The following is a 14,853-nucleotide window of genomic DNA, read 5'->3' as shown; positions in this document are numbered from 1 at the left end:
AGAACCGCATACCTTTACTTTGGCCCCAACACTTAGTGCCCAACGCAAAATTGACATTCTGTGATCTGATGCACAAACGAAGCCAGCCTCAATGCACCCTCTGCAAACAGTACTGCCCATGTTTCGGTCAGTACAAGGAGAATCAGCTGATCGGATAGGTCTATCATTTCCCACGTCACACAGATCCGTTATAGGAAAGCTCGACTACTGCAGAAAGTTTTCTAATGTCTTCTAAAGTTTCTTTCCATATGACTCCCACCAATTTTGGCCTGGTTTTGCTCTTTAGAACAATGCAGAACAAATATGTCCATATTTTCATCAACATAGCAGCCTTTCACATATATGAAGACATCAGACAGATATAATATCAGTATAAGATCCTCCTGTGTGTTTTTTTCTTTTCAAACACACACAGCTAATTAAGCCATCATTAACACACATTTTAAGTGCCTAACATATGTTCAACACTTTGTAGAAGCTTCGAGTGTCATAAATTTAGGCCTGATACCTCCAACACCACCCACATACACATACCTTACATTTTGATTTGTTTTATCATGTTGGTTTCAGTTCTGTGTTCTGAAAGCTCTATCATTTTAGATATCAATCCTGCATTATTGTTATTAGCATTGCATTAATTTGTTTAAATCCATTCCAAACATGATATTAGGTTTCTTTTCAAATTCTCACATTGAACTAAAAACAAAGCAACCATATTGCATCTTTGCGTAGGGGATGAGACTCAACTGTCAGAGGTTAACCCCTGTTCAATATTACCTTGCTGATAGGTGACAGAGACAAGAGACAAGGACAACTCAGCCTTTCTCAAAAGTCAGTGCTCTGTTTACTACACCACGCCATCTGTTTGTGACAGTCTGTAGTGTTGGATTTTCATTTTAGTCTGGTGTCATTTGCAAATTTAAACATTTTTTCTTTTAGATAACCTTTCAAGTCATGACTAAAAACTATTGACCAGAAAAAAGGCTTTGGTCTTCCCCAGAGATCTCTTTCTAGCTTACCTGGAGCTGTTAGCAGGCCTAAAGAGTCACTTTTGTTACCCATCTGTGAAACCAGTGAATAAGACATGGTCGTCTTGTGTATAATCATGTCACAGGAGGCCATGGTAAGTCCATTGCTAAAACTTCCTCATCTTGCCGTATTTACCAATTTAGTGACATAAAAAGAAAAAAAAAAAAATGTGATGTGTCTAACCTGACCTTTTTGTGGCAAACTTCCATTAACTTCTAGTGATTGGTGCCTTTTCTTCGAAATGCCCACAAATCAATTTTTTAATGATCCGTTTCAAAATTTTAGCAGGAACCTAGATAAAATTCATGCTATTTTCTGGCTTCTGTGTTTAGTCCTGTGATAAGGTGCAGAGTAAACCCCTTAATTAAAAGGAGAAAACTTTAAGAACCTATCAAAATATTATCTGTTCCTGGGTTATTGAGAAGCATCTCCACCTACACCCCGGGTTACATCTGAATGCTCAGTTTGACAGGAGAACCTCCCACTTCTATTTTGGAGTGTGTCACATCAGTATTTCATTACCTTTTCCTCTTCATTGCCTATATGTCACCTGGCAGAGTATTTGGCTAAATATTCCTAGCCCCAAAATTAAAGGTTAAAAACTCTTCAGAATTGTAGGAACAAATAGCTGCCTGTGAGGTATGCGGATCTCAGAAGTCCTCTCACAGGAAATAGCTTTCTTGTTACAAACATGTTAAATCCAGGAGGACATGGGTGATGTCTGATTATTCGTCATAGTATTCTTAGTGCCAGGAACACAGTGAGTGCTCAAGAAGTATTTGTTATAGCAACTGAGAAGGTGATCATGAAAATATGTTCACCTTTAGGAGAGAGAACTCAAAGTTTTAAAATCATACTAAAACATTTTTGATTGATATAAGAACCTTTCTGGAAAGCAGGTCTGATCATAAGCCTGCAGGAAGAGTTCCCAACGATTCCTAAAGGAGGACAGAAAAGCCTCAGATAGAGAAAAGAGAAGAGAAACATTGAAGGGTCAGGGAGCTGTGCTGGAAGCAGAGAAACAAGCCATGATCTTGTAGACATAGGTTCAAGGATCAAACTCCCGATGTTCCAGCATCTGTTATTTGCCATCGAATAACTCTCACCTTAACAGAGCCCCATTTCCTAAGTGATGTGACAGTGACAAGAAGTCACATCTCACAGAAGTGCTGTGAACATCAAGTGAGGTAAAGAATATGAAAGCACGTTAACAGATCCACATCACTTACACCTAAATCTATGTTGGGGTTAGCTTAAATGGAAGGTGTGAGTAGGAGAACAGTGCATTACAAGAACATATTAAGGATGGAGTACGTGACTGTTTCTTAACTCGACTTTCCAGCAAACTTAAAATATTTCTGACTTAAGAAAAACATTGACCTCCACCAGGTTGAGAAGGCAGTGCTTATGCAACATGGGCATGGCTAAGAAACAAAACCATACATTTGTCAAAAAACATTTGTCCAGCTTTGTGTTCTCTAGTCAGGTAAAACTCAGCACTTCTTAAGCAGAATTCATAATCTTTTACAGAGAGGAGATGTCGTTTCTGGTACTGACAGAACAGCATCTCAAGCTACTTGGGCCTGAAATCTGTGTCTCCATTGTCAACTCTTCTATTGCTCTAAGGAAAACGGAAAGGAGAGACCTCATGCACACGCCTGTCATCCTAAGAAATCTTTTAACTGCTCTGAGCCTGATATTCTCGCCTGTCGAATAAAGATAATACTGCTTGCTCTACTTTTTTTCAGCGTTTTATGAGAATTGACTGATTGATGATGTAAAAGCATTTTGAAAACTGTAAAATGCTATTTTAAAAAGATGGTTTTAATAATTTCAATATTACACGACCAAACCTGGATGACTGACTTTGTCTAGTTGTATATAGAAAATCAAGACAAAAAAAATCTCATATTTAGTAATACCAAAGGATACTGGTCAAAAGAATTGTCGCTACCACTTGTATAATTGCTCTATTTGTTCCCTAGCTGAAGAGCTTCAATCTACAGAGTCCGATGCTGAAAGAATTAAGAAAATCATTACCACATTAAAGGTGTGAATTTTTAAGAAATATATTAATGAGGTTGTGGGAAGTGAGCTGACAGTAAAGTGGGCTTGGAAGTGTTTGGTTTCCCTAATTAAATAGAGCTAATGAGTTTCTCCACCGAGCCTGAGCGCTGAGCTAAACAGTCTAACAAGCCTTGGATTTCTGTGATCTCAATAAGGGATGGCCAACTGGCGGCTGAAAATATCTGCATCGTGGTGTGATTCATCCTTCACACCTTTGAGTGATACCTCCCCGTCAGAACACAGAAGCAGGTCGCAAGCACATGTAGGGCTGAAGTTAGAGCCTCTGGGATCTTCAGAAGCTGCTGACTCCTCGTGTCAAGAGAAGTTAGCACCATGGCACTATGAGGTAGATTGAATCACAAAGTGACAGTCACCACAGACCACAAATCAGAGCTGAGAACAAAATGGCAAAGAGGAGATGAGATTCGATTTAACCAACACTAGTCAAGAATGGAGAAGTGAGTGAGATACAGAGACACAAAAATTATGCCCCTGCCCTCCTTGTAAAGTCTAGGAACAAGTTGAGGAGATGGATATAATTTTAAAAAACCTAAAGGACAATTTAGAACATCCCCAGTGCTTCCATGGCATCTCCAGATATAATCAATCCCTTCACATCGTTTGTGAAGCCATTTATAACATGACTCAAGCCACCTCTGCATTTCTCATCATTCCCCAAACTTCTCACACACACACGTGAATAGAGCTTCTCTCAGACCTGGTGCATCCTCTCAGGCCTCCTGCCTGCTGTGTGTGCTGCTCCTTCTGCCTGAAATTCCGTTTTTCCCTCTGGATGTGGCCAGCCTTCCTTCGTGGGCCCACCTAGTCTGTGACACCCTCCCAGACCTCTTCCTCTCTGTCACTCTGTTGCTTCTAATTCTTCAAACTCCAAACTCATTCCCTCTTATGGATCTTTGCACACACATTTTCCTCCATCCCGCTCATCCTTATTCCTACTCGTCTCTCAGGCCTCCACTTAAATACAACTTGGAGAAGCATTCCTTGATACCCTGCTCACAGCTCAATCAGGGCTTCACCTTATCTTCTAATAGAATCCTGTTTTCTTCCTTCAAAACATTTATCACAGCTATGAAATAATAAACAAATAAACAATAAATCATCTGCAGGTACTCATCTAAAGTCCGTACACACATACCATCAAGACAGTAATTTTGACAAATTTCAAGGGCTATCTATTTTGTTCTTTGTTTAAGATTCCAGCACATTCTGGTGCTCAATAGATATTTGTTGAACAAATTCTCTCCTCGAAGTGCTCAGAGCACTTTGTATTATCTTTAAATATAACACTTATTCCATAGTAATTTGCTTGCCTATTTATCGTCTCTGGATTTCTGAGCTACTCCAGACCAGGTGCGGCTGGCCTCATAGCATTTGACCATACCGTGGATCTTTTACCTTGTGATGAGGCCATAGTCGGCTTCAATCTGTCTGCCAGCGTCTTTGTGGCAGGAGCGGATTGTCTAAGACTATGTCCCTGTGCCTACCACTGTGTCTGGCAGGCAAAGAATTTTTAAAAGAATGAATGAATAAAATTTATTTTTTTCATTTTGTCCTAACTCTCCAAAGTACTCTTTAAATGTTGGAAGAATATTATGTCCCAGAGCTCTGGTGTCTCATACACCTTCTGTGCATGTGTTTCCTGCTTGGAGCACATCCAATAAAACCTATAAAACTTCAGATTTACAGATTAGATGCACAACAAGGGCATTAGCTTTTCTGAAAAAAAAAATGCATTTTTCCTACAAAATGGTGCAGAGACCTGAAGGCATAAAGCTTGTCCCCCCACCCACTGAATTTAAAATATTACATGATTTCTTGAAAACTGCTATTTATGAATGTTCCATGGAGAGGCCTATTTTGTAAGACTCAATGTAATCCCACAAATCGTTACTCATCACCAGGTAGGACCAGGCTGGTAACTCTCCCCTTTAATCATTGTGCTCAGTGTGGCATAGACATACCCAAGGCAGCCCAAGAAAAAGAGCCGAGCTAGTAAGGGGACACAATGCTACATCAACCATGGAAGTTGAAGGAACAAGAGGCACTGAATGAAAATAGAGAGTGCTTGCAGGGTGCATATAACCTCCCCAAATACCTGAAGGGCCACCACCCAATGAGACTTCTTCCATGCGTCTCTCAAAAAAACAGGCTTGAGGCAGGAGTGGGATTTGTGTTTAACATAAGGAAAACTGCTTAACAGAGTTATATAGGAGAGAATAGGCTGCCTTAGAAGGAAATGACATCCTGTACCCCAGAGGGGTTCAAGACCAGAACGGGAGAACAATGGTAGGTGATTTTGTAGGGGATATGTAAGCATCTGATTTGGGAATGGAGTGGTGAGAAAAAAGTACAGAATACTAATGGCCATCACTGATTGAGTCAGGTGCTGTGCTTAGGCATTTAAGCCCCCACAACATCCTAAATCGTGAAGGTATTCTTATTACCCGCCATGGAGAAACGGAGAAACGGAGGCACACAAAGCTTCACAATGTGCCCAAGGTCATCAAGCTAGGGACAGCATCAGGACTCAAGCCCAGGTTCATCTGACTCCAGAGCACGTGTTCTTTAGATGCAAAGATGCTAAAGTCCTGTTCAAATCTAGTATTCTGGGAATCTTCGAATATTGAGATATCAATAAACCAACCTCAAATGTACCTAAGGAAGTTGAGTCTCTCGCTTCTCCTTTTCCTTTGTCTTCCAGTGTAATTCCTATGCATGTGAGTACAGAGCATCTAACTGGGTTTCAAGTTTACTGTGTGTCTCCGTGTATATGTGTGCATAGATCTGACAGGGCTAGTTCATTTCAAGTAACCAAGTATGACTTTGGACAGCTCTTGTCAAGATCTAATAGAAGAGCCAATTCCAAAAATATGTTCCTTTAGTGGTTTTTTAGGGTTCTCCGCTCTGCACGGATTGACAATGTGGTAACGAGAGACATTCTGGAGACTGGATTTAATGCAACCATATGCTAGACAGAATGAGAACCCATATTGCAGCAGACCAGCCGGTACATTTCCATGTTAACAGAAGCTTGATTGCAAATTACATTTAGTCTCAACAGCTCAGTTCACTGCACACAGATGCCATGGGGGACTGTAAAGTTAGCGAGATGTGGGGGAGTACGACTAACATTTTTTTTTTTTTGAAAAAAAATCCTTCAGCTGATAGAATGCCAAGGAGCATCAGCGCTGATGCTGAAAAGAAAATGCTGCTATATTTGTTTTGCCAGGAAAGGAAAAATAATCATTGTCGTGAGTTGTTAGTCAAATTATGAATATGAGCTCGGCTGGTAATTGTCTGATAATACAAACAGTGATATTAAGGCTGTCAGATGCTGCATGCGCTGTTTGACAGCTAACATGTACATGCTTTCTGAACAAGGAGTTGGTTCACTGATTTCAAAAGTCAGGCAGACAAAAGGGTAGGTAATTGAGGAGAATTTTCCCAGGATCCTAGCTGGCCCCATGTCTAGGGCTGGATCTGAGTCAGCTTCCCAGAGTGTGGTCAGCAGCTACTCCCAGGCAGAAGAGGATCTGTGGGATTGTGGAAACAATACAATATGGGCTTGAGTTGCAGGTCTGTCTCTTACTTGCTGTGCAACCCTGGGTAACTCATTTAACCTCTCTGGGCATAGCCTTCTCTACTTCTAAAATGGGGATGATAATTCTCAACCAGGCCCTCCTCACAAGGTTATTGTGAAGATCAGCTGAGAACAGTAAACACAGAGTACTCCATAGATGTTGGGGCTCTAAGTTGTCTACTTGATTGGGTTTCTTTTTTTTTTTGAAATTTAAAGAGCTGAGCTGAAATGATTTCTTGTCCATTTCCTCATGGCTGGAGCAGAATTTTTCCATCTGGATACAAGCACCTTTCATTAGGATCTTCCATCTTCTCCCTTCTGAGGAATCTGGCCACAGAACACCTCACCTAGAGCCCAACCTGACTCCTTTATCACATGTTTTTTTCCCCTAGGGAAGTTAGAAGGATTTCATCAGGTCCCTGCAGGTACACACAGTGCCCTCATTCTTTTCATCCCCCTGTTCTCCAGACTCCAAGCTAGGGCAGAGACTGTTCTGCCCAACGACTCATGTTCTGCCCTTAGCTTCTAATTTCCAGGACCTCTTGCAGTTAAGTATGGCCATGTGGCTAGATTCTGGCCAAAGGAATATAAACAGGAATGAAGCGTACAACTTCCGGCTTACCTTTAAACTATCTATGCATGCATGATCCATCCTCATTCTCTTTCCCCATTCACCATCTGAGTGGCAAAGACCCCAGGACCTATGTGAGGACAGAGCCACAAGATAGAAGGAACTGGAGCATAACCCCCTGCCAACCTGGATTGGGCTATGAAGTGAGTGAGAAATGAAAGTATTCTCTCTTAAGCCACCGAGGATGGTTGGTTGGTTGTTAAAGTACCTAGCCTTCCTTAAAACCCAAACAACAATCTATTTTATCTCACTACACAAAGTGTGTTGTTACCAGAAACACAATCAGCATCTCAACAAACACTCCCTGAACACTCCATGTACTTTCACATCTCTAAGCCTTAGCTTATACTGAAAATTTTTCTCCCCACTTCTTCCATTCCCCTCAACTCCACTACACTTTTGTACTGGTGAACTCCTACCTTAAGGGTCCGTCTCTGAAGCCCCCACCCCAGTGGAGTTAATTGCTTTCTCTTTTGGACTTTCATAAAACTTGTACATTCCTCTTAGTCAATTATAATGGAATTATGGTTTACAAATGTCTCCCTGTTCTATTCAAACCCTTAATGAATGCCTGAGAAAGCATTCTCTCTTTCTTTGCCTGTTTTCATTTACCAACTGAGGGATTAGGTGCCTTGGGGCTTTATCTTCCAGTTTAAAGATGGAGGGACAAAGGGACAAATGTAGATACCCATTTAACTTTAGATCTCTTAATTATAGCTCAGGAAAAGAAAGATCACATCTTCCTTTTTACACATCCACCAATCAAGCCCTTCACTTGATACATACAGAGATGTAAGGAGGGGGAGGGTGCTGGCCTGAGAAAAGCAGGCATAATGTCTTGTGGGTATGGAGGACATTCCTGTGAATGGAAGCATCCTCTCTCTCCCTGCTCACCCTTTTCCCCCTTGGCATCCCTTTGGGACCCCTATTGATCATCCTTCAAAAGGCAAGAAGCTGTGTTCCATTCACTTCTGAGTCCAGCTTAGCCAGTCAGGACTGCTGCCTGAAAGACACAAATGTAGAGTTCTGTTCACAGCGGGAAGCCATGCTCACATCACATACCACTTTGTACAAGGACACCCTGCTGGGTTCTAGCTTTCAGAATACAAACCATTCCCGGTTTTTGTTTTCTAGTGGTCACTACTATTCTGTTGTTCCTGTTTTGGCTGTTTCCCTCCCCCTCACTTTGGGGTTTTCAGCAGCTGGTTTATCTTCTTACTTTCTTATATTTGACACTTTGAGCTTCTCTATATGCCACCCTGACATCTTCATTGGCATTAGCTATTTTTTTTTCAGTTAACTCCTAGAGAGTGCTCAGGGATTGTCCAATGGCAGTGAGTCAGAATGGTGGCAAAATTAGAGACCTGGACTGGGAATGGGAAGTCCAGGTGAGTCCTAGCTCCAGCACTTATGAGACAAAGCATTTCACTTTAGTCTCTTTGTCGCTAAAATGGGAACGAAAGTATAAACTCTGTCCCTCTAGACTGTGAGCTCCATCAGAGCTGGGATCACATCTGTTTTTCTCAAAACTGTATTCTTAAATCATTCCCGGTGACTGGAATGCTGTAGGCCCTCGATAAAGATTGTTGAGTGACTGGCTGATTATTGTGGAGACCGAATCAGGTAACAGGCATAAACGCACTTAGTAAATCTTGTAGTGATATACACAGGGAGTGTTATTATTGAACAGATGGGGAATGTATGGACGATCCCCAAACTGAAGAATTACTTAGCTACTGAAAGATACTAAGATATTGGAAGATACCTTGGAAAAGATATTTTAAATATGCGTAATATCCTTGGTGTGGCCAAGGGTTGCAATTCAAATGGGAGACAGGGCAAAGAGGTGATTGCTGTCCTAACAGAGATGAAGACAGGAGTAGGCAGCATGTGTTAGAGAAGCTTGGAATGTTCCTAGGCAGAAAAGAGTTACACGTCAGAAAGGAATCTTATGCTCACTTGTTACAACAAACAGCTTTTATTGTCTGGCCAAGGTCATTGGAATCTAGAGTTGGATGTGACATTTCCCAAAGAGTCATTATTTCCTCATGTGTTTTATATTTATTTATAATTCCATCAAGTCTGAAAAATGACTTAAGACAGAACTTGTCAAAATAGACCATTCTAGCTGACATTTGAGCGTGTTGAATCTTTCATCTCATAGATGGGAGAATTAAGAAAATGATGTGTCTAAGGTAACCCAGCTAGATATGAAATTCAGTGCTAGCCACATTTTTAATCCAGCTTTCTGAATTCTAAGTAGCTAGAAACACCAAAAATACTGGTCTATAGCAAAAAAGAAAAATATAACAGACACAAAGAGAGAATAAAGACAAAAGTAGAACTACTTCTTGGCTGCCCTGTAGCTCTTCATCCTCTGGTTCCAGCTCAGTTCAAGACCTTGTTACTTGTCCTTGGATTCTGACACCCTCACATCCTTAAAATAAATTTGCCTTTGTAGCTCAGCTAGCATAGCTGATTTCTCTACATAGGAACCAAGGGTCATAAGCAATCCAACTACAAACTAGAAGCTCCTTGAGGGTTCATGTGTCCCCACAGCACCTAGTGCAATGTCCTACACAGAGTGGGCACTCAGTAAATGTAAGGTGTTGATACGAAGCTCCAGGAATCTTCCCTAATATCTGCTCTCCAGAAGTGGTTCTCCTTTTCTTTCAATGTACTGACCACAATGAGGAGAAAAATTGAAAACACAATGTATTCAAAAAAAATTATGGAAAGTGAATATGTTCCGTGTAATATACTCCATTGACCTTTCCTAGGCATCAGTGCAGCTGAGAGAGTGGAGAGAGCACTGCATCCTCTCCCATAAGGATCTTGTAGTATATTTGCCAATGTACTTGTCTCATCTCCCTCTCTGAACCAGTGTTCCCAGCATAACCCCCAGGGGGTCCCATCTAGACCTCTATAGTAAGGGAGGCGAAGAGGTTAGAGACCACTGTATTAGAACTATAAGTTTGTTTATTGCATCGAGTTCATCAAGCATCAACCATAAGCTACTGTACCAATGTTAAAGAAAGTAAAAGAGAATCACCATTCTAGATTTATATCAGAAAGATGAGTAAAATACATTCCTTAAGGAGCTTAGAATACATCGAGAGATGGACACAAATACACACAAGTAGGATATAATTTAAATGTGTGATAGACACAAGTATGCAGTCTTCTAAGAGCTTGGGGTTTAAGCTGGGACATGGGATCAAAGAAGGCTTCAGAGAGTAGGAGACATTTGAATTGGGTCGTGAAACATGCGTAGGATTTCCCCAGATGGCAAGAGTCAGGAAGAAGGACATTCTAAGCAGAGGAAATAACAAGCACAGTGACAAAGAGGGGTGGACAGATGTGACAATGATTAGGGACTATAATTCATCTGGAATGGCTAGGCTAGCATTTCTCAGAAGATGCTCTGGGAAAAAAAAAAAATGTTCCATGGTAAATAAATGTGGGAAAATGCATCCTATATTCCCATTCAGAAATTTAAAATGTATTATCAAAGGCTCTGATAAATCAGTTAGGAAGTTACGTGGATAGTCCAGGGAAGTCCAGTGAAGGGCCTGAAGGGGAACAGTGAGTGTGAATACAAAAGGGGACACATGTGAGAGATTTCGGAGGGCACATTATCAAGACTTACCAAATTCAGAAGAATAGTTTTTAAAAGACCAGGTTTTAGCTTGCTGGACTGAATCAATGGCAATGCGATTTGAGAAGAAAAGTGTTTGGAGAAGATAACACAGGTTTTGCTTTAGTATACCGAATGTGTCCTGACTGTGGGGCAATCATGTGACAATGTCAATGGTGGCTGACAACACAGGTCACCAGAAGTGATGTGTGGTTCAAGAAGATGGTGGACAACCATTATAAATGTTACAGAAATGATCAAGCACGAGACAAGGCATTGGTTGGATAAGCTCCAAGGTCTCTTCTGGCCCTTATGTGGTCTCCACAACCATCGGCCAGAGAAACCCACACTGAGGAGTGTAGGTGGTCCAGCCTCTGCTCACTGACCACATCTAAGTGCAAAACTTCCTGCAGCTGGTCGTGGAAGTAATGACCACAAACGGGAGCTTGACATCTGCACATCCCAATGAAAGGAGGTGTTTTCTTTAAGAAATGTCTTTCACAAGTAAAACTGCAGTGACCTTAGAAAAGTGGTTCCCTTTCTTTTGACCCGGCCACATTGAGGAGAAAAATTGAACATACAAGGTATTCAAGAAAAATTATGGAAAGTGAATTTATGTTCCTTGCAATGTACTCCACTGACCCTTCCTAGGCATCTATGCAGCTGGGAGAGTGGAGAGAGCACGGCAGCTGCGAGTCAGATGACTTCGGATCTAGTCCTCCCGACTAGGCCATCACTGTATGTCCTGATCTAGTCCCAACTATGTCCTTAAATCACTCTCTGCCCTTGGGAAGATTACTTACCATCTATGTGTTTCTATGCCTCTATGTACACATCTGTAAAATAAGTTTACATAATGATACCTACTTATTTCTAGGGCTGTCAAGAGGGTTCAATGACATGGGATTGTTTTGTGAAAGGTCATATTAGTAATGGAGACTGCCTGTTCTAAATATATATCCTAAACTGTTGGAGCTACAAGGGGTCTTGAACAGTGAGTAATATAACATGTTCATTTTGCAGACAGGAGACCAAGGCCCAGAGAGGGCAGTCGATTTACCAAAGGTCAGACAGGCAGCAGAGTGGAGCCAGCAAGTAGATAGGTGGGTGCTCTTCCTTCCAGGAACCACTGCCTTCTAAACACCAAGAACTGGGACCATGGCTGCAAAGAATATTCACAGGCTGGAAAGAAAACATGGTTGAGTAGGCAATCGATTGTATTTAGACCCCAAATAGCAAATAAAGCCTGCAGTATGAGCAAGACAGCTAAAACTATATGCCACGTATTTCTCTATAAAGTGGGCAATCTGTTTCTGTTTGTGTCCAACTGAGTTGGCCACAGCAGAGCCTCTCTGATCCCCCAGCTCAATAGTTTTAACAAACACTAAACCATTTTATAATGGTGAGCATTTCTATATTGATATTCTCACTGACTCGATTAGAAGTTCGGATATTATAACTTCATCCTTTCCTATAAACCCCCTCTTCTCTAATCCCAGAGGGAATGTTTGAGATGGGAAGGCAAAGGGCTGTTTTTACGCACATTTCTGACATAAAATGTGTGTGGCAGGGTTTCCCCATCAACCAATTCTCTAACCTTCCAACACTAACTACTCATAGTGCAGACTCCACAGGTTAAGCACTTGCTTCCATAAGACTACCCCAGCCCCCACCATCATACGCCAGTGTTGCCATCTGTACTTCTGACCAACCAGTTATAAACTCAGGGGGCTTCTATAACTCTTTCCTCAGGTTTGACAATTTGCTAGCAAAACTCACAGGACTCAGGAAAACACTTTAGTTACTATGATTGGTTAATTATAAAGTCAGGAAGAGATGAAAAAAATGAGGAAGGATTATGGGCATTCCATCACTCTCTCAGTACCTTGATATGTTCATCAACCCAGAAGGTCACCAAAACCCCAGTGTTTAGGGATTTTTATGGCTTCACTATGTTAGCATGATAACTTAAATCATTAGTCCTTGGTAATTAATTCAAGCTTCAGTCCCTCTACCCTCTCCAGGGGTTGGAAGATGTGGCTGAAAGTTCTAACCTTCTAATCATAACTTGATCTTTCTGGAGACCAGCCCCATCCTAAAGATATCTAGGGCCCCTCCCCTGGCCACCAGTAATCTGATTAGGAAAAAAAAGACATTCCTATCACCCAGGAAATTCCAAGGGATTTAGGAGCTCTGTGTCAGAAGATCAAAAGATGCTCTTATCACCCCTATCACTCAGGAAATTGTAAAGGCTTCAGGAGCTCCATGCCAAGAACTAGGTATAAAGACCAAATATAGATCTTTTATTATGCCATGGGGGCCATCACTTATTTCCTTCCTGAACTGTGGCAATAGTCTTCTAACTGATCTTCCTGGATCTTGCTTCTCCTTCATCTTTTCCTCCCCACAGTTGACATTATCTTTCCATAGTGTCATTGCTTCTCCCCTTCTCCTTTACCCTGGCATTCAAACCCCTTCCAGATCTGGTCTCAAATTATCCTCCAAGCTTTATTTCTTCTACTCCCTTATACTATTTACCAAGCCAAACCTGAACTCATTGCTAAATTGTGGATACATGTAGGCTTTCTTCACATTATCTCTCAGTCTGGTAGACCATTTGCCAAAGTTCACCTCTGTTTTCGATGCACCCTAATGGTCTCATGTTTTTCCTGTTTTCATCACGTTTTCTTTATTTCATAATATCATGATGTGTACACTTGTCCCACTTCCTCATTAGATAGTTTTCATGTTAATTCATCTCTCCATTCCCCACAGTGCTCAGCTCAATGCTTAGAAACCAAGTCACAGCCAGAAAAATACCTTATTTGAGGAAAAATAAGTACATCCACTACAGCAGAACTGAAGACCACTATACTTAAAAAGAAAAAAAAAACAAAAAAAAACCCGCGTTGGCTAAAGATGAAAGCATTTCCAGGCAGCTCCAAATCAGAGTTGAGTAGCTGGTTCTCTAGGCAAACACTTGGAAAAATTGTTTTACCTGTTTCCTCTCTTGTCTGTTCAGTTGCCCAAGTTGCTTTGAAGTCTGTAAAATAGCCAATATCTCCAATCAGAGCAGTGTTTCCTTTCCAGACAGGAAGACTGCTGGTAAGTAGAGAAGCCACGCTTGTTTTTGCGGTCTGGGCTGCAATGGTGACTCATCCATTAAAGCCAAAGGCTGTCTATTTTGATCTTTCTATGTTCTGAGTCTATTTACAGTTGTAATTCTTTCTTTCTCTTTCTCCCTTCCCTCTGTTGACTTATCGGAATGGTCACACACATTTGACAAATGGAACCTGGATAAGGGGAGGAAGGGAAGGAGGGGAGAGTGGGAAGAAGGGGAGAGTGGAGAAAGAGAGAGAAAGAGAGAGAGAGAGAGCGTGTGCAACTGAACACACTTTTAGCTAAAGCCCACAAATGAAAGCTTGTGTTTACAGCTCTGATGATAGGGTTCCAGTAATGACTTGGCCTTTTTCTCCTTGATTGAATATTCCCCTGGGCCTGCCAGTCTGGGCTCCTGTTATTTAATGAGGACGTTGGAGCGCAACCTCAAGATGTCTGCAAAAATGACCTTTTCTTTGGGCTTTTTCCAAGTGCAAAGAAAAGCAGAGCCCGAGTTAGACAGGGTGATTCTGGAATACAGCTTTGGAATTCGCTCTTTTCCCCAGAAGCTCAGAAGCCTGGAGAGAACCTGTCAGAGCCAGAGAGAACCATAGATATGATCTGGCTACATATTTTCATTCTGCATCTGGAGAAACCCAGAGGAGGAGGGGGAAAGCAAGTCACCATAAATCATATGGCGGGCACAGTCGAAACAAATGCATGCTTGGAAACTAAGTCTCTAAGTTGTAATCGGTGTGCTTTTGAATGGTTTGAGATAGAAATTAACAG

General features: G+C 41.4%; 1 long non-coding RNA gene across 1 annotated transcript; it reads right to left on the bottom strand.

Moving 5' to 3' along the window:
* Positions 1–6,319: 6,319 nt before the first annotated feature.
* LOC120592842 (uncharacterized) lies at positions 6,320–14,362 on the bottom strand. Its single transcript, XR_005650215.1, has 3 exons — positions 13,964–14,362; positions 12,026–12,147; positions 6,320–8,331 (listed from the first exon to the last, which is right to left on the bottom strand). It is a non-coding gene; the product is annotated as an uncharacterized LOC120592842 (long non-coding RNA).
* Positions 14,363–14,853: the final 491 nt, after the last annotated feature.

This window comes from Pteropus medius, unplaced genomic scaffold (assembly GCF_902729225.1).
Source record: "Pteropus medius unplaced genomic scaffold, Ma_sr-lr_union100, whole genome shotgun sequence".
Taxonomy (NCBI): domain Eukaryota; kingdom Metazoa; phylum Chordata; class Mammalia; order Chiroptera; family Pteropodidae; genus Pteropus; species Pteropus medius.
This window is presented reverse-complemented; position numbering and strand designations above follow the sequence as displayed.